Here is a 19,205-nt window from a genome sequence, read left to right as displayed (position 1 = left end):
GGGGTAGTTAAAAGACACCTCTAAAGCACATTGAACCACTAACAGTATTGTTTCGTTGGAAGTGAGACCTTAAATTATAGGATTTGTACATGACAGGAATTCACTATATGAATTGGGATCTCCAGTGTTTATCCTTCCTATTTTCATCTGTCTGAAACGAAGCAGCACCTGACAATCTTTTAATCATATACTTGTTTTTAGTTTTGTGATACAGTGATCTTCTGAGGGAAGCTATGGCCTTAAAGTACAATGGGTTGGAAAAATTTGAAAGGAAAGCAGTTTGTTTTCATTAAATACTTGTTACTGCTAATTATATTTGATCATTATAAATAATATAGTTTAATTAAAGAAGCACGTCACCTAGAAAAAATGTTTGATTTCCAAAGGATAACAGTATATCTTTGCACTTGCAAGTAGGGGGTGGAAATAGCAAGTGAAAAATGTGCAGATGTATTTGTTTGTGTGTCTGTGTGTGTTTGCATGTAGGTATAAACAAAACAGTATTGTTTTGGGGAGACTAAATGTTTGGTAGAAAAAATAAATCTATTAAAAGGAATTTTTCCAGTTCTGATAATGAAATTATATTTAAAGGGCTATATTGCATCATATCAGATGATATCTTTATGTGTTTTTAAAATTATTTAACATAAGTAATTATCTACAATAAAATGACATTTGTCAAATGACATTAACCAATGTTTTCACAGCCTAGGTCTGTATCAATGTTCTCATCAGATATATTTCTCTGCCATAATTTTTAATGCCAGCTGTTTCACGAATGTGAAGAGTTCAGTATGAAATTACATGTTTGTCATAATAAATCTATAGATTTAATTTTATTTTTTTGCAAATGATACTTTTTAAAGGTTAGTTTAAAGGAAATTAATAGAAAATGAAGGCTAATAACTCTACATGTAACTGAAGTCTTGAATTCATGTACCAGTTTACATAATTGTTCCTTTAAACAATCATGTTGGAAAATTCTCTAGTTTTTACTTCCCCTCTTCATATAATTCCTGACTCATGACCTCCTATCTACCAGTCAGGCTTGATGTGCATGACTGTATCTCATTTATAATAATCATGATCTTTACAGAGAGATCGATTAAAATATTATGGTTCTTTTAAAATCAGAATGCATATCAAACGAAGCCTCGCTTATAAAATAGAGAAAAAGCCCAGGCTTTTGCAGTCTCCTCCGTGTGAATAAGATGTTTTAAAAATCTCTTAATATTCAAAGACAGTTAATCATTAAAGAGGCAAATATGTTAATACGATTTTATCACAATTGAAAATGCTGTTAGTGGGTCTATGGATTGCACTGTTCTATATACACTACATTTAACACAGTTAACAAAATGAGTCCTGAAACTCAAAAATCACTCCCTCTAAAATAATATGTAGCTTAAATAAAAAGCTAATATAATTTAAAGAATTGTTTTCTTTTTGGTATGCACTCTTTTGTATAAAAAGTATTATAGAAAATACACAGTATTTTAATCCCTTCCCTTTTTTTTTCACATAAAATTGCTGAATGGAAGAAAACCCCAACATTATTTAAACTGAGGTTGAAAATATCTAGAGGCTTCAACAGTGGACAATTTCTTTTCCTTGTAGTTATAATTAAATCTTTTTTTTTTTTGGAGAGGGGGGGACTTGGGGGAAGGAGGAGGAGGACAGTGTTAGTAATCCCGTCCACTATATTGCTTGCAAAGAAAATGCTCTAACACTTAAAGGAAAGATAAAGGTGAACTGCAGGATAGTGTTAAAATTCAACAAATCTCATTCTTAATTCCTTAACACTGCAATGCTGTTAATTTCCTTGTATCTTTTTTATTTTCATCAAGCTTTGTGCATTTGTGCTTGGAATTTGAACATTTTTCTGTTTTTTTTTTTAATTAGATGAATGAAACATTTCAATTGATATAATTCTACCCACTCTCTTCTTAACCGCTGTATCACAGGAGGATTTTATTAATTTCATTTTTTAATGCTGCTCTTGTTTTTAATCAGTTACCTCTAGGTTAGCTTATGTATCACATTTAGTAAATTCTATTTATGTTATCCAAAGAATTAAAGATAGCAGATGCAGGTAAAATCCTTTTCAAGAAGGCTTGAGCACAGGACAGAAGAAAAAAAAACCCAAACCAAAACAAAAAACAATTAGAACAATCTCCCAGCTAGTAGCAGCCTAGAAAGAAGCAAAGCACACACAATACCCTCAAGTGCATGTGTGTGTGTGTGTGTGTGTGTGTGTGTGTGGGAAGGGCTTCATAATACCAATATTATTTAAAATGGTGTGGATCTGCGGCAGCCTGCAGCAACAGCAGCTTCAGCCAGTGCTGCGCCAGCCAGGCAGCGGGCCCTGCCCTTGCGCTGGCCACAAATGACCACTGAAATCCCAGAGGCACTCTTGAATTTCTGCATTCTCATTTCATCAGCTGCGAAATATCTGTCACTCATGTCCCACACTGGGCAAAGTGACACCTGCCAGTCTCAAGAACAAGGACAAATTAATGTTCCTCCACCAACTGTGTCTCAGAAATGAGTGGCGAGCGGCAGCGCGAGCAATCAACAGCTCGAGTACATTGTTAAAGTTTGCAATGCATTGCTGGGGGTTCCTTTCAGACAAGGTAATTTGCAGCAGCTGTTGTCGGTTTGTGCTGTTATTGAACATGTGTTCTGCTGATTTCCCTCCTAATGAATCTTTTAAAGATATTTGCAAAATACGTGTAAAATTGCATTGCTGAGGTTTCATGAAGCTGCAAAACAAGGTGGCTCATTTTAAACAATGCTTGGGAGAGATAGTGCAGCAGCTGCCAGATAAACACGTAAGCCAGACACTCACCTTATCCACTCCATCTTCCTAGAAATCACTCAGAAATATTTTGGATAGTAGGTATAAAATCTCCAAAAAACCCAAAACAACAAAAACCATTTCTGATGTCTGTCATCATGTCACATCATGTTATGCGATATTATATCTGCTTGTGATGAGATGCAACATGACAGGATGTAATGCAATGTAACATATAAAAAAATGTAAATAATCCACTTTTGGGGATTAGATATCTGCTGTCAATTCCTATAGCAGGAACCTGAACTGAATTTATTGAGGCGGATGGGGGCCCAGCAAACACCAAACTGTGCAGTGGTGTTTGCAAACCAGCACACATCACAGTTCACTGCCTCTCCCAATTGCTTTTGGGTAGTTTGGCTCTTATGACTGCATTACAATGTTAAATAGAAGTTCTTGTGGTGAACAGTCTCGTGACTCAATAATTTCGTTAATTATCACTGCCTACAGCAATCACTCCAATGATGATTCGCCATGAGTAGCTGTTTGTACATTTTAAAATATACTTGTTGGAAATAGCTGTAGTGGTTTTCACAGCAAAACACACAGTGTGAACAGAAAATCATGTACTAAATAGGACATAACTGGGGAGAAAAAGCAGTGCTTTGGGCCAAATAAGAGATTGCTCAGGACAGCATAACCTCCTGGGATCTCCCTGAGGCTGAAGACCTTCCTTCCTTTGTTGGCACAGATCTATCTCTCTGTAAGTCACTGATCAAAAAGCACCTACATTTTAGGATTGGACAGGCTCTGCACCCTTTCATCACAGCAGCAGTTCACCAGTGCTTTCTGCCAGTTCTGGAGGGGCAGGCTTGGGCACAGAGAAGGGCTCTGGGCAGACTGCGCCCATGAGTGCCTGAGGAGCCAGATGACTATGCCATGGAGAATGGGCATTTGAAATGTCAGTGAATGTAACCTGAATGGTCTGGGGTGTTCTGTAACAGTGGGGAGATGGCTTTTGAAGTATTGCATAGGTTACTGATGATTTGGGGAAATTAGAAGATCTAGATTTGCCTTCACATAGCCATGGGTAGGGGAAGGGGCTAATCACCAGCAGTGGGAGGAATGCATCCCAGTCCCCTGACCTTCGCCCAGCATAGCCCAGGTCTCTCTTTGCCTCTGCCCCTGCCTTCCTACTGACTAACTGTGGCAGCTGATTCCAGCTCAGAATTCACCTATTTGTGTGCCCAGTGCCTGGGAAAAAAAATCCAAGCCATTGCATTTCATCGGTAGTTAAGTGCTAATGGATGTCTTAGAACATGCTTTTAATTTTCTTTCAACAGAAGACAAAATGCCATGTTGTCTGAGCTTTGACTGCACCACAGGCACTCTGCAAAAATATCTTCTTACAGCTACAAGGGCTTCACCCCCACTATGTTTGACTGTGTTGGGAGCTCGAGCACAGGTGAGTGGACAGCATTTTAACTACTATGTTTATTCAATGTTCCCTAATCAGGGTTAGATACTATGATATTTATAAAGCCCCATTCTCTGTACCCTCGAAGGTTGCCCACCTTGGTAGCATCAGTGCCATTGAACTGGTATTAGCAGCAGTGAGGGGTGGCTGTAAATTTTGCCTCATGTAGACAAGGCTTACAAGGTAAGCAGGCAGACCCCCAGCTGCAACTGCGTGCCTGGGAATGGAACCTTTTATTTGCTGTCATAGTGATGACTTTTAATTGTCCCAATAAACAAGCTTTTAAAAAGCTTCTAAAATGTTCTCTAATAACACACTTTGGTGTTTAGCCATAGAAATGCAGAAATAATTAGAAGTGCCATTGTGTACAGTGCCTTCTGGACTGGGCTGAAGGTGAAGGAGAAAGTATCATGCTATCCTTGTCAGCTGCAAGGGTAATTACTGCTGGCTGAAATTACTCAACATTTGTTTATAAGCTCCCCAGAGCATGCTGTAAATAGATTGTCTGTTATAGTCCAATCACATTAAAACGCTGCTCCTTGCAAACTGCTACCTCCTGTTTTCTGTAAGCTAGACAGAGAAAGCCTGCTGCTCACTTATTGAGCACCAAGCACTGAAGAGCTATGTTTAATGTGATTGTTTTCATTTGCTCTTCTCTGTCTGATATTACATTTATAGTTTACTGGGCTTGAAGACTGGCGTGTTGCATTGCTTTCATTTACTGTAGTAAGACTGAAAAGCTTTATTTCTGGAATCTGTATGCAACAGTTGATGGGAATTTTGGAATAGAAAAAGTGTGGAAATATCTACAGACAACTTGTTCTCCTCTTGGGCAATGGTGTTTTCTCTTTGCCTTCTAAATGCTTCTGCACTGGTTCCAGCAGTGGTCGCATTGCCTAAATTGTCCTTTAAAGGATGAGCAGTATTTTCATAAAAGGTTAGAAAGAATGTATTTCCCTTAGCACTGAATTTCACACTACAGCATTGTCCTGTCCATTATGACCTGAGTTGTATGAAATAGAGATGCAGCCACAGCCTGTCTGTTTGATTTGCTCTCAGCATGATTTACCACATCATATCACAGCAGCTCAGGTATTTCCAATAAATATGGGGACAAATTTGTCGCTGACATATGCAGAAAAAATTCCAGTGCTATCGATAGAGTTGCATTTGCTCCCACCAAGGTGAATTTGGCCACTAAACTGAAGATTTAGGGGAAACAAATAGAATTTTGTAGAAAACTCCTAAATCCCAAAACAAAACAACCCAACACGTAAAAAAAAAAAAAATCCAAACATGTTCTATTTCCATATATTAAAAAAAAACAAAACAAAAAAACACAGTACATATCCAATATTAGGTATCAGAGGCAGAAATTTGTAACCCCTGTTTCATGAGTAATTCATGAGAACACACACAAAGGGTATTTCAACACCACTCAATTTATTTACCACTGATTATTGCCCAAAATCAGTACTGATTATATATAGAGCAAAGTGTGGACTCGTCATGTCACATTTATTTGAAAAGGTTAGTAACAACATGCTGCCTTGCATACCTCCATAGCTGAAAAAATAATCTAGACATTACTGAATTTACCCTGATTTTCTTTAAACACAGGCACTTCACTGGTGTAAATCCTCATAGAAGACATTGCAGCTATGACAACTTACACCAGCACCTGGGCTTGCCTGGAAATAACACCACACAGCAGCAATGTTAGTGACCAGTAGAGAATTATTAAAGGAACACAGATAATTGGAAGAAAATAAATGACCTGGGTAGAAGAGCTACTATAAAATGAAGTGCAGGTAAATCCCTATACTGGACACCTTCCAGCCTCATGTCCTAGGTGCCTTTCTCCCTATTTTTAACATCTGCTTAAAGCTTCTGTTCTCTGCAAACCAGTCAGAAAGAAAAAAATAATTGAAATTTGGATATTCACATTTGTTTCTAACTGGAATCACTGCCTGTGGAAAACTGTCCTTCTGGGAAAGATGCTGGAGTGCTAGAAATGATGATTCAATTGCCCATTAAGATAATTCCAGGAAGTACTACTTTCTTGAGGCTGTATTTCCAGGAATGGCAATCATGGCATCACTGCTCTGACAGTGCGTGAGGTATCTCCAGAAGTGGACACAGCAGGTGAATATTTCCAGTTACTACAAGTAATACTACAGGTTAGATCTTGTGGTTACCTTTATTTGCAAAAGCTGGCTAGTGCAGCATATTGCAGTCCTTTGATGATGAACTATACCAATTGTTTTGCAATAAGTGGAAGCTTCTTTGCAATCCAGGTAACATTTTTTTATGTTCCTATTCCTGCTTTTTCGTGCTATTAGAGAAGCAGTGAATCTTTAAAGAGAAACTTCCTACAGCTAAAAAAGACATTAAGGGGGGAAAAAAGCTGGGAGCCATAGTGACAGGTACAACTAAGGCTGTATCCTTCGGTTCCCTGGAAACCGGTCAAACACTATCTCATCTTGCAATGGTTGTGTCTGATCCTCTGCTTCAGACATCTTCCTAATAATGGCAACTACAGAGGTGACTCTCTGCAAATAAGGGCTTACAGCAACTGGACATCCATCATATATCTCCAGAGCAACATTAGACCACCCTAATGGGTACTCCCGTCTTCATTATGATATTAATTCTCTAAATTTCCAAAGTGATTTCATTTGTAAAATGACAAAGGCTGGCTGCTCAGGAGACAAAGTGTTTTCATCCCCCTCCTGCATGCTTACAAAGGCTTGCTCTCTTTAGTCTTTGGGGGAAAAGAAATTTGATAGCATTAGATCTCTTGTGATACACAAGGCTGCCTAACAGCTACACCACCTGCCAGCACTGCATGCCTGCCCATCCAGCCTGAAGATTCTAAAGCAATGGTTGATGAGTAGAACATAGAAATTGGGGGGGGTGGGGGTGGGGGGGGCAGCGGGGGGGCTGGTAGAAGCAATGCAGGGAGAAAATAGAAGCTGTATAAAATACTCAGTGTGAAAGTGAGGCAGGATTGAGGGTAAGGGTGAGGTCAGAGCCAAGGCTGGAAACTGAATCAATCTGACCAAGGTTGGTTTGGTTAGATTAGGTAAAAGCATGATTTTCTCCCTGGTGTATCAGAGCCTTTGCTGTGGCTACAAATTCACTGACAGTCAACCAAAGTAAGCTTTTCACAAAGAGACAATTCTTTGCATAGCTCCTGTTCTCCAAACTCTTGAGGATTAAATAAAATAGAAGTGGAATTAAAAAGAAAATCAGTAAACCTGTGACATCACCAAATGTTTTGCCCCACATAGTGACTAACTAAAGTGCCTGACTGAATAATAGTGAGAAATTAGGAAGTCCTTTTAAGGGCAGTGATGGTTGTAACCTGGCTTGTGAATGGATCTGGAAGCAAAAAAACCCCAGTATTTAAATACACTAAAAAGTGTACAAGACACCAGTCTCACTAGGCTTTATGCTGCTTTAAGAAACTAGACAATCCTTTAATTGGTCTGTTTCAGATTTTCTCTTGTATACACATCTTCCCCCCCCGTTGCTGTCCTCTGTTGAGCTTGCAGAGGCAGCAATGTACGAGGAGACTTGCACCAAGGAGTCCAGCTCCTCTTCCCAGCCAAGACTGCCTTCAGCAAGCTGCTGATTTTAGTGCTCCACCTACAATTTCATTCCCTTTGTCCATGTCCCACTGCTGGATTTCTATTGTAGCTACTACAACTTCCCCTTTAGTGATGAGTCTCAGTAACCAGGGCCAGCACTTGGTACTGGTGTAGCTGCATGCCCTCAGTCCTGGGGCATCCTGGATCCCAGGTGTCCTTCAGCTGGCAGGAAGAGAGCAGAGAGCCTGGTGTGGCTGCAGCCCAAGACCACCTCCACATGTCTCACACACTCACCCCCCAGGCACATGGGGCAGCTCTGGGGGTGACTGTGCTGGGCAGTGTGACACTCAGAGTGGCATGTGGCTCTGCATCCCACCAGTGCCTTTCATCAGGCATTTACTGCAGATGGAAATTTTCATTCAATTTTATAATTGTATAAAAGTGTTTCCATTTCACAAATTTGAAGACATCACTGTAACATCTTGCTTAAAACTAAATTAATTAAAAACATTAAAAACATTGAAGAGGATGAATATTTCCCAGAGGAAGCCTTCACGTTTAGTCTAGAGTAAAGCTCCTTTTTTTTTCCATTTCTCTTTCTTTCTGACCCAATAAATCTTGCATTCTTTGCTGAACAGACATGCAGCTTCAGCAGGAAGCAGACTGCCCCCCTCTTTTCCCTTCTTTGCCCTTGTTCCCCAAATCTCCAGCAATTGTGGCTTAACTTGGTTGTCAGAGCCTAGGCTGGAGCTGTAGATTTGAACCCCCTCACACTGAGGAGGTCACTGAACCGTAGTCAGCTCACCAGTTTCTGGGTGAGTGCTTTAACCACTGCTATAAAAGATGAGCAGCAGCATCACCACCATCCATCTTTAAAAATAAAGAGTAATCCAGTTGTCCAGCCCTCAAGGAACAAAGCACCTATGAGTCAGAGGGTTTTGCTGCATGTGAATGAGGGTTACATCTTAATGCCTAACTGGAGGCTCTGTGTGCACAGGTTAGTTCTGTAGGAAACATGATTTTGGATTATTAGTCTCTCTTCATAACTCACTAGCAGATTTGTACATCACCTCAACTCCACATACTTTCCGACAAAAATCCTTGTTTCCAGTAGTAAGAATATACCACAAAATTAATCTGCCTCTTCAACTTGGATACCTAAATTTTCCTCAGAAATCACATTGTTTAATGTATTGTTTTAGACACCAGGACTGAATTTTAATGCTGTAATGATCCTGCCAGATGATGACTGTGTTGTTTCTGTGTCATCTTTTATAGACATGGGAGATGGAGATGCTCAGAACCTCCTGATAATATGCTACTTTCCAGTTCCACAGCTTCATTTTTCTGCACTTCTAGTGTTCAGCATAAAATCATGATGGTCTGAAATGGGTTGGTAGCTGTCCCTATCAGTTATTTATGTTTTTTTTTTTTTTTAATTTTGCATTCCATAGAGTAAAATTTAAACGTGCTGTAAGAAACTCTACAGTGATTGCTTATCTCAGGGATAAACTTGTCTCCATGTTATATGCTTATGATGTTATTGAGGGCCCTTTGGCCCTCAAATTAAATTATTAATGGAAAATTCTTTGTCATTTGTTTCTCAATGTCACATGAATGTAAAAGTATTTTTCAGTGCTGCTTCATAGAGAAGACATTCTGCTTTTGCATTTAAGTTCACCTTTTCTGAAAGAGGTGCTAAACTACTATTCTTTTCCATCTTTAACTAAATACTGTAGTTCCCTAAGATTAATCCATTGCAGCTGGTAGTAATGAAAGCTCTGCTAATACCCCAAAGTCTTGATCCTTTTTTTTTTTTTTTTTTGTTAAAATCATAGGCTAATATTTGGAGGCTTGTGCCAGTCTCATGTAAGTAAACGAGTATAAATCCACTCTGGCATCATATGGTTTCTGTCTTCCATGGCTGCCTTCCAAAAGCTGGAAACTCCAACCTAAAGTGTCACTTCAGTATGGACAACATACCAAACAATTTGTTAAGGGAAAAAACATCTCATTTCCTAAGCATTTTGGATGCTCTTTATTAATCCAGTGTAGACCTGGAGCAATCATTATAATGTGTTTAGGCTTCCTGAACTTTACTATGGAAAGAATTTTTCCAAGGGTGACTGTAGGAGCTATAGTATTTTGGGTAAGAAGTCTGCGCTCAGGAACAAGAGCAGTATTGCTTTGCTGGGATTCAGTGGGTGAAAGCCACTGTGAAAGGTGGGTCACCACTTAATTTGTGGTGAGTAAAGCTCAGACACATAAAAAGTGGTGTGGCATAGAGATTTTGCTGTTAATCACGTATGTCCTTTCTGCTCTCATGTTAGGCGACAGCAGAGCTATGACCACTGGACGTGGTCCATGATGCCAGTTATGCATGGAAGGGTTGAAAGGATTTTTTTCTCTTTACATGCCTGGGGGAAGTGAAAACTTGGTGCAAATGATGTTTGGTCTTTTGCCATGCTCAGATTCATAAAGAAAAAATGTGGCTGGAAGCCACTTTTACTTGCTCTCTCCACCCAAACTGTACTTTTATTGCTGAGCCTCTGGAAGGCACAATACAGCACCTGACTGGTTCTCTGCTCTCAGATGCCTCTCAAGGAGAAAACAAGTTGTTTGCCATTTTCTTCCCTTGTCAGATCAAGCCAATACACATACTCAATATACCTATCTTGAGAAGTTTTCTTTATTGATGACTCTCACTTTCTCTGCAAACAATATATTTTCTGCCATACCCGTCCAGGTAAATAGGGTTCACTCTGGAAATAGAAGGAGCAGAACCATATGGGAGAGTATAAAAATGAACTGACCTGAACTACAGTTCTGAAAACACTGTAAATTGTTTCCATTCCTTGACAAAGTGATCACATTGGGTAGGAACACCTTTGTGGCTGTGACTTGTCCTCTAATTGTCTGGCACCTTTCAGGGAATAGGTCTACTTTTTTGCTAAATTATGATGCAGGGAGATGATTTGCCAGCTTGATCTGGTCTTTTCTGCATTGACAAGACTTCTTCATTGCATTCCTATAGAATCCAGTACATGAAAAAGATCAAAGTTAGCTCAACTTTTTAAAATGTTTATATAACATCTTTTTTTAGTGGTATTTGCACCAGTGGTAGTGGAGAGATGCCACAGATTCACTGGACTCTGCACCATGACTCTACATATGTGTTGCTGATTTGATAAAAACTGTTTCAGGGATTCATGCTGTAGAGCTTTCTGTACCAACTTATGTTTACCCAGGGAGCTCTGAAGTAATGCTTTCCATGCACATATATTTTAAGAAGTCACAAGGCAATTGCATATACAATAGCTGTGTAGTATAAATATTATACATCCATATGATAAGTCTCTTCAGCACTGCTCTTTCAGAGCATTGTCATTCAGGAACATAGGCATGCTCAGAAAAATTCTGTTAGCATATATAATTTACAATGAAAAATAGTGGCCCAACATAAAAAAATAAGTGTGTAGACTACAAATATATTCCAAGCTTGTTGCTCTCATCTTGTTTTTTTATTAGCTCTGTAGAAAATATTTGTTTTTTGCTATTTGGAATGGTAATAACAGGAATTATGTCTCCTTCACTAAGCAAGCTTTTTTTAATATAAATAGGATTTGTATATGCTAATTAATAATGCATTGTATCTACACTGACTTCTGGATACTGTAACCCTTAAAAGGAAAGGATGCACATAGGCTGGTCACTTCAAATCCAAGCTTGTCAGGTATTCTCTGTGCACCAGAATAATGCTGCCTTTTGAAGAACGTGTCTTCATTATGCAGTTCAAGATGGCCAACACCAGGCCTGATGTTCTGCTTCTGACCTTGTAAAAATCATTTGCTGTTCTGAAAGCAGGAACACCTCATGATAAAACCATATTAGGTGGTAATGACATTTTGCCAGATTGTGCTGAGAATTGCTCTGAGAGGGAGGAAGACGTTTCCATTGATTGTTCATCAATCTTCAGATTGTCTTCAAACGATAAACAGCTCAGGATTTCAGGCCTGCATATCCATGGTGTGAACGTACCCCAAAACCATGGGAGAGTGGGGGGATGTGGCAAGGCAGAAGGGGTGAGCCCCAGCCATGCAGAGGCACACACAGCATGACAGGCAGAGGACAGAGGGCAGCCTTCAGCTTTGTGTCCTGAGGAGCAGCATTATCAGTGTTTGGCTCTGCAGAGCCATTTGCACTGGTTTCCAGTGCAGGAAGAGGAGGTTGATAGTGATACTATTTACAATTCATTATGACAAGATTGCAGAAGATTGTTGAACACAGGAACCACTGACCTCCCATTTCTCTTTCATCTATAGGAGTACATTCATAAATGATAGCCCACTTTAAGGACACTGGAGTGGAGAATTATACTGGACTGCTTCTTCTACAATCTTCTTTACCTTTTGGGTTAGCAACATCACTAATTGGCACTTGACAGCACTTCCAGATACTCCTTGTGAATCTCATAGTGTGACTGATGGTTGATTACATAAAGAGAAGAATTGTCTGTTCAATTTAGTCTGTCAAAAACTGGATGCTGCATAGCATGTACCACATCTGGCAATTGATAGCACCATGTTTGTTAAGGTTATCTGATTGGAAGAGCTGCAAGCAATGAATAAGGCAGCACAGCTGCATGTGATAATCTCCCCACAGGGAAACTGCATGTCCGGACAGTTAGCTTCATGCTTGCCATTTCAGTATTCTGCATTTTTAAAGTGCAATAGGGAGCTAAAGAAATGCTCCCTATTTCCCGAATGCACGTACAGAAAAAGACAGCCTTTAATGTGCTTAACAGATTCTTTTTCTATACTGCTGAATTTTTCAAAACTATTTTTCACATCCTAAAACAGTAGGAATTATTTTGATGCCTGAAAGCATTTGAGGGACTAATTCATTTTACAGTAGAACTGCTGCAACTTTTCTCTTGATGATCAAAGAAGAATAATTGAAGTTTCATACCCTTTGTTATTACATTTCTAAACCATAGCTCTTTCTATATATTTTATAAACCAATCTTTTCAAATGCTTGTTCAATACAGCAGAGTTAGTAACCCGACTTTTCTAATTTTCCCAAGATATGTAGGCTGGTATATACAAAGAAGTTGCTATCAGCCCTAATGAGTAAAAACTGTTTGAGTGTCCTTAGTAATGTGCACCTTCTCTGGTTCATTTTACATAGTTTCCTCTGGTGTTGACATCATGCTAGTTAACAGCATCTTCAACAGAAAACAAAAAGCTGTACTAGTGCATGCAGTCGACTGGGTAGCTCTGACCTGCCATTGAGTGATGGATGTTCTCACAGCAGCTGGGGAAAGCAGCATAACAGAGAGAAACATTAGTGTTGCATTGCATATTTTTGGGTAATATTGGCTTTGAATCTCAAATGCCCTAACACTTGCATGCATTTCAGCACCACGTCCCTATGAGTGCATTACATAAATCTGAATTCTGGGCAGTGCAGTGCAGACTCGCAAACCCTTCTTCTCTGAACTCTATTATTTATAGGACTAAAACCCCTGAGGTTTCAAATGGCAGGTTTATTGTCAAGTACAATGTACTTTTCATTCTGAATGGACAAAAGCCTTTGAGCTTACCTGAGTCTGCCTGGCTGTCCTCAGTTGCTACCACGTGTATTAGTGGAGGACAGTCTTTTCTGCAGGGGTGTGAGACAAGCATCCCGTAGGGCTCTCCACCCAGACCACTGGTACACGTAGAACTCTTCCTTATTAGAACACGTAGAACAGCTCCATCCAGGGCTGCCTCAGATTTAGAAGCACTCAGAAAATGTAGAAAACAGATGCCCACTTGGTTCAGATTCTGAATTTCTTTGCACTACACTCAAAAACAGATGTTGAACCTCATAGATGTGCTCATTCTTAACAGCCATTCAATGAGTAGGCATGAGATGGCCACAAAGTATTTGCTTTGTGGGTTTCTGTTGTTTAATATTCAAAGGATGTGGTGAGTCATTAATGCCATAAACAGAAAAAAGAATATAAATGGTGGATTTCAGAAAGGCTTTTTAAATCTTGCTGGTGCAGTTCTCACAACTCTTCATGCAAGTATAGTTCCAGATTTCCTAGCAAAATAAACATTTAGACTGGGGTCAGGTATAATCAAAAGTTAAGGTTTTATAACTTTTTAAATAGAGAAGGCACCCGAGGCTCCTATTATGGCCATTAATAATCATATTATGAGGCATTTCATCTGGGGCATTTTAAGAACCATAGTTGGTTTTCCAAAGTGCCAAATGTCTTTCAGATGTGCTGGTGTTAATGAAACATATTCATCAATCTTTAGGGTGGGAGGTTTTTACAGCTGCTTGCCATTGCTACATATGCACATAAAAATCTCCTCTCTTCTTCTCAAATCACAGGCAAGGGAAAAAAAAGAAATATTTTTTTTTAACTAAAAAAAAAGATATATGTTTGCTTCTTTGACTTGCACTGCTCCAGCAAGTGATCTCAAAGAATTGCTGACCACCCTGCTTGCCACATTGGGTTTTTTTATGCCAAGACTTTTAGTACTAATGAAGGCACACAAATAGAAACCAGTTGAAGTTTTGTAAGATCTAGCTAACTCTTTGTTAGTTTTTGTAACAAAGATAAGAGCTTTTGGACTTTGGACATAAGAATGAAATAAGTAAATAATGGTTAATATAAGAAAGGGCATGCAGTTCTTGTTTAATGGATTAATAAAAGCAGTTAACCTTGTAGTGCATTAACATTTTAGAACAGAAATGTTTGTAAGTGAGTTAGTTTTACATGAAGTGTCCTTGTAAAGGTCAAAGTCAAATTGTATTTTAAAAGAAACTTTAAGCTCAAAAGTTTGTATTTGCTGACGTTGTCTGTCCAGTAACACTAGGAATGGCCTAAATTTAATGCTAGAAAAAATAAGCGTGATATGAGATACATAGTTGGTCAATACAATTTGCAAGTGCTTATCTAAATTGTACTGTGTAGTGGTTACAGAAATTTATTTCAGAATTAGGGGAGGAATTCTAATCTAATTTTTCATTTTGTGCTTCCAAGTCACAGGTATTTTGAGCCAGGTGTATGATGATTATGCCAACAGACCACTGGAATCTCTATGTTACTTACCAGTAGCAGCAATTGTGCTGATTTTAACATTCAACCACACAGCATGTCCTAAGTGAATTTTGGCCACTTCCATGTGCTGTTCAGAAGGAAAAACTAATTAAAAGAACTGGCTGTGTTTATTGAATAACCAAGACCTTGATATACCTATGGCTTACAGATGCTTTGTATGGGCAGAGGGGAAACGATGAATGACCCAGATGCTGCATCAGAGACTGTTGTGAGAATTTGTCCTCGGAAGTTTGGCTTGAAGAAAGAGATTTTAGAGGTAATGAGCATTGATGTAATGATTTTGGAGAGTGAGCACTGCAGGGAGAAAACCATGGATGTGCTTTGTTTTTATAATCAATGGTTTGGGTTGGTTTTTTTTGGAACTCATACTCAGGTTTCAGCATAAGGCTTTCCTCTTTGGAAACATGGCAGGACACTTTAGGACTGCAAATAAATTTTTACATTGTCTTTCCTGTCTTTTCCATCTTCTGGTACATATTTTAATCTGTCTGTTGAGATTTTACCTTTTAAGTCTTCAGCTTGTTGGACATGGTTCCTGGTGGCTTGGGCAGTTTCTGTGGACCCTTCACAGCTGAGTCTTTCAGAGGTGGCAGTGATGACTTTATGGCTCATTCATCTCCCTTACCTCCTCTGGCTCTATGGGGTCAAACTCTTGGCTTTAATGGATGTTTCCTCACTGAGGCCCAGAAACAAATGATGCCAGTCCTTATTTTGCTTGCAAGTTCTCTGATTCTTCTTCTATATCTGACTAGGAAAGAGGAGAACCCAGCAATGATTCTGGGATGAGCAGAACATGCATAAGAGTCTGGTTTTTTCCCCAAATATTTTTAGCTGTCTATTTACTTACTTGAATTCTCCTGTTTTCTACAGAAATTGTAATAACTTGAGGGCAGAAGCTGTGCCTTATATGGCTACAGTGACAGTATAAAAAGCAAAGAAGGAAATAGGATGCTATTTGTTAAGTGGGTAGCTTGCTGACATTTAGTTTCAAGTTCTTTCATCAGTGTTTCCCTCTATTTTCCATAAGTCCACAGTGGTCATAAGGCATTTTTTACTATTTAAATTGTTAATTATTTTTATTTGCTTATGATACTTGCATCTGCTGAGCTGCATGATTTAGGAGAAAAGCCTCCCTATTATGTGTCTCAAGCAATCTAGGCAATCCTTGCCTAGCCCTTGACTTCCAGCACTAAAATTAGAATTAGAGATCAACCAAGAGAAGACTGAATTGTAGGATTTATGTAGGATAAGGAAAGCACCTGGGCACATTATTATTTACCATTTAATTATATATGACTGCTATGCCAAGAGGTGGTGTAAAAAGTGGTCATGGCTCTTGCACAGCAAATGTTCAGATTTGTAATATTAATTACAGCAATTGTTACAGGAAATCAGCAAATAAAAAAAAACCCAAAGTAAACTAGAGAATACAATTTTTAAAACAAAATGCAATAATAAGAGAAAATTTCAAATCCCTAGTGGGTTGAGTGGCATGGGGCTGGTGGCTTTCATGCTGGGTTTTAGGCAAAAGGGACAACTGAATCCTGTAGCTATAGCAAAGATTAATATCCTGGTATTATTTTTAGAGGGCTCATCTAATTTTCAGCATTAGGATCTGCTTAAAAAAGGGAGCAGAAACTCCTGCATATAGGTACAGCTTTCTCATGTACTTTGCTACATCCAAAGTATGAGAAGAGGAAAATAAAGATGCCTTTGAAGGGTCTCAGTGGCTGCCCCGTAAGATCAAGGAAATAGCTTTGGTCCCACTGCCATCAGAATCTCCCCACCAGGGCTCTACAGCACTTGTGGTACACTTGGCACCACAGAGGAGGCATCTTGGCTGTGAGCTCAGTATTGTCTGTGCATTTTGAACAGAAAACTCAAGCATTAGGAGATGATTCAGAAATAGCAAATGAAGTTAAGATTACTGCTGTGTTACATCAAATTTCTAGTTATTTCTTTAATGAACATTTACTATGAATACATCACAGTAAAGATTTCAGAAGCAGGATGAAGCTCTACATTTGGAGTAAACTGAGCACCTGTGTTTATCACAAATCTGTTTAGTGACTTCTATCTGCACAGATACTTGTCAGTCAAACTAGTGTCTCTGTATTAATTCTCTTTTTCTAATTGGTGAATGGAGGTGAGATGGCATTTATATCACTGTTATGTGGCTGACATATGTCTAGGTTGAAGAGGAAGCATAACATACACCTTTTGTAAACCAGTGAAAAAGTTGAGTCACAAGAGGCTCTTCTTGTTCTTTTAAAGTTTAAAGAATATCAAGTGCAAAATATGTAGAAATACCAGCCACGTTGAAGACCTAATTACGGCAAAACTGTATTCCTTATTTTAGATAAAATTTGTGTAATTCTATACTGGCCTGTTGTTGTATGCAAATACATACATGGGTCTGAAATATATAAGGTATATGCTTTCAGTCATTATTTATTGCTTTTACTTTCACATTTTATTTAAAATTTCATTGCATAAAGAAAGTATCTTCCACAGTAAATTAATATCTGTATATAGATTCATAGAAAATGGCATAAAACCAAATATTCAATGCAAAACTATATCAAATGTTGAATTTACAAAAAGGAGGTGCATTAATAAACTGTATTCAGCTTTTTTCTCAGCATTGAAGGTCTATCAGGAATCTGAGCCTTTTTGAAAATGTCCTGTATTTGTACAACTAACCAAAACAAGCCCACTCAAGCCCATTTTTAAACTGGACTTATCTGAATAATACAGTAATTATAAAATGAAAGTGATATTTTTATCCACTCAGCTTCTTAATTTCATTTAATCTTCTCAATTTTCAAAATGTTGCTGTGTCTTTTAAATAACAAACCAAACAATTTCATATATTGAAGTATTCCACAAATTTCACAAATTATATAGATGTTGCCACATAAATTTCAAGCCTTTGCTTTGGTAGAATTAACTGGTAGCAGGAGAAATTGCAGCAGGTTGTCAATTCCTGCCAAGGATAAGAAGAGCTTTATAATTACACATTTTCTTCTATCCAGATAAAGATGGCTTTGAATTATCCATTTTTTCCAGGGTGCTGTATATTTTTTAAGTATAGGAATTAAAACATGAAAACACACTGTCATTTGAAGCAAATTAGCAGTAAAAATGAAGTAGAAAAACATTTTCCTTTTCCTGACTTGCTTGCAACTAATGTGGGTTTCTTGAAGTTGTACATGCCCGCAGCAAACAATAAATATATTGGGAAAAGGAAGGGAAAAATTAAAGAGTAAGCTGGCCACATGAAGCAGCTGATGTAAAGATGGAGAGACATAGCCATAGAAACTAGTCACATAAATAGTCATGAAATGAAAAGTTTCAGATTTGTATTGAAGTAAAAAAAAACTACTTAGAGAAAGGCCAACAGGCCAGACTAAATAATCCTCGACTTAACGTCCAATTCTGAATCACATATTAGCTGCAGAGATTTTAATGTAAATATGCCATTACACTGTCATTACAGTGATCAGGCTGCATGGCTCACAGGTCACATCTCAGCCACTGTTAATTTTGCAGGCAAAAGCTTTTTTTCTCTTGAAATGTTAATAACTTTCTATTAGTTAATGTAGCGTGACTAAAATTCAGATTAGATATAATTCATTTTAATATCTGTGACTGGCTATCCCGATCATTTAGCAATGGTTTCCAGCTGAATACAAGATGCTAAATTGGACTCATTTGCATAGCCCTGTTAAAGCAATGCCATTCTCTAAATGTAGGCATCTTCAAATTAATTTAAAAGATTTTTTTTCTGGTTTTGCTACCAGGATAAAATCTTTTGCTAACAACTAATTGAAGTTACTATGAGCCTAAGACACATCCTTTTCCTTCTTTTCTTAGGAACAAATGACTAGTTAAGATCATTAACCAGCAGAGGGGAAAAATCCACGGTGCTTTTGAGTACTAAAATGGCCTAATTTGGATCTCCAGACAGACCAACCACCACTATTTGCTAGCACTGAAATAAATACCTTTCCTACTTTTGAGCATACTTAGCTACATTGCTGTATGTCAAAAGTTAACACTGGGCTGGCTTTGAAATGATCACCAAATCCATTTGGTTTATTTAAAGATCTGCTACAAAACATATATTCATTTAAGGTACAGTTGAGCCAAACTAGGCAGATCTCACTGGTCTTCCTAACTTAAGAGTTCAGCACACTGGAAAACGTGGGTCCTTATTA

At 38.3% G+C, this 19,205-nt stretch overlaps 1 long non-coding RNA gene across 5 annotated transcripts in view; it reads left to right on the top strand.

The window, feature by feature from the left end:
• LOC115495950 (uncharacterized) overlaps window positions 1–19,205 on the top strand; it is a 67,519-nt gene that overhangs the window by 17,810 nt on the left and 30,504 nt on the right. For 4 of the 5 annotated variants that reach the window (XR_012056974.1, XR_012056973.1, XR_012056972.1 and 1 more), the window contains exons 4-5: window positions 4,141–4,262; window positions 5,895–6,085. This is a non-coding gene — a long non-coding RNA (uncharacterized lncRNA). Of the gene's footprint in view, window positions 1–4,140; window positions 4,263–5,894; window positions 6,086–15,133; window positions 15,242–19,205 lie in introns of all 5 variants that reach the window. The other variant, XR_012056971.1, reaches the window with a different exon arrangement.

This window comes from Taeniopygia guttata, chromosome 7 (assembly GCF_048771995.1).
Source record: "Taeniopygia guttata chromosome 7, bTaeGut7.mat, whole genome shotgun sequence".
Classification (NCBI taxonomy): Eukaryota; Metazoa; Chordata; class Aves; order Passeriformes; family Estrildidae; genus Taeniopygia; species Taeniopygia guttata.
Note: the sequence above shows the minus strand (reverse complement) of the source record. Positions and strands in the feature narration are given on the sequence as shown.